The 1,412-nt window shown below is 37.6% G+C and overlaps 1 non-coding gene across 1 annotated transcript; it reads right to left on the minus strand.

The window, feature by feature from the left end:
* Positions 1-237: 237 nt before the first annotated feature.
* Positions 238-310, minus strand: trnar-ucg. Its single transcript has one exon. It is a non-coding gene; the product is annotated as a tRNA-Arg (tRNA).
* Positions 311-1,412: the final 1,102 nt, after the last annotated feature.

The raw sequence follows: 1,412 nt of genomic DNA on the forward strand, positions 1-1,412 counted from the left end.
AATAGACATCAAATTGTGAACCTGTCCGAATGAGGAAAGCTAGGGATTTTTAACAAGTACAAAGATACTCTTTCCTTCAATCTTGCGATGCAGATTCAGACACAATAATTCTCAGGCCTTTAGTCTTAGATTATTAAAGTTGAACAACAATGTCCAAGCTTTTCAAAGCAACAAGATCAATGCCTTATTGAGGGAAATTGCAAACATGTTCAAATTTGCTGAGCTAATGAAATTAAACAACCACGAAGGGACTCGAACCCTCAATCTTCTGATTCGAAGTCAGACGCCTTATCCATTAGGCCACGCAGTCTATGTGATTACATACCTATTTGACATCATAGAGACTTTGCTATGCAACAATAGACATCAAATTGTGAACCTGTCCGAATGAGGAAAGCTAGGGATTTTTAACAAGTACAAAGATACTCTTTCCTTCAATCTTGCGATGCAGATTCAGACACAATAATTCTCAGGCCTTTTAGTCTTAGATTATTAAAGTTGAACAACAATGTCCAAGCTTTTCAAAGCAACAAGATCAATGCCTTATTGAGGGAAATTGCAAACATGTTCAAATTTGCTGAGCTAATGAAATTAAACAACCACGAAGGGACTCGAACCCTCAATCTTCTGATTTGAAGTCAGACGCCTTATCCATTAGGCCACGCAGTCTATGTGATTACATACCTATTTGACATCATAGAGACTTTGCTATGCAACAATAGACATCAAATTGTGAACCTGTCCGAATGAGGAAAGCTAGGGATTTTTAACAAGTACAAAGATACTCTTTCCTTCAATCTTGCGATGCAGATTCAGACACAATAATTCTCAGGCCTTTTAGTCTTAGATTATTAAAGTTGAACAACAATGTCCAAGCTTTTCAAAGCAACAAGATCAATGCCCTATTGAGGGAAATTGCAAACATGTTCAAATTTGCTGAGCTAATGAAATTAAACAACCACGAAGGGACTCGAACCCTCAATCTTCTGATTGAAGTCAGACGCCTTATCCATTAGGCCACGCAGTCTATGTGATTACATACCTATTTGACATCATAGAGACTTTGCTATGCAACAATAGACATCAAATTGTGAACCTGTCCGAATGAGGAAAGCTAGGGATTTTTAACAAGTACAAAGATACTCTTTCCTTCAATCTTGCGATGCAGATTCAGACACAATAATTCTCAGGCCTTTCAGTCTTAGATTATTAAAGTTGAACAACAATGTCCAAGCTTTTCAAAGCAACAAGATCAATGCCCTATTGAGGGAAATTGCAAACATGTTCAAATTTGCTGAGCTAATGAAATTAAACAACCACGAAGGGACTCGAACCCTCAATCTTCTGATTTGAAGTCAGACGCCTTATCCATTAGGCCACGCAGTCTATGTGATTACATACCTATTTGACAT

This window comes from Oncorhynchus gorbuscha, unplaced genomic scaffold (genome assembly GCF_021184085.1).
Source record: "Oncorhynchus gorbuscha isolate QuinsamMale2020 ecotype Even-year unplaced genomic scaffold, OgorEven_v1.0 Un_scaffold_15646, whole genome shotgun sequence".
NCBI classification, from domain to species: Eukaryota; Metazoa; Chordata; class Actinopteri; order Salmoniformes; family Salmonidae; genus Oncorhynchus; species Oncorhynchus gorbuscha.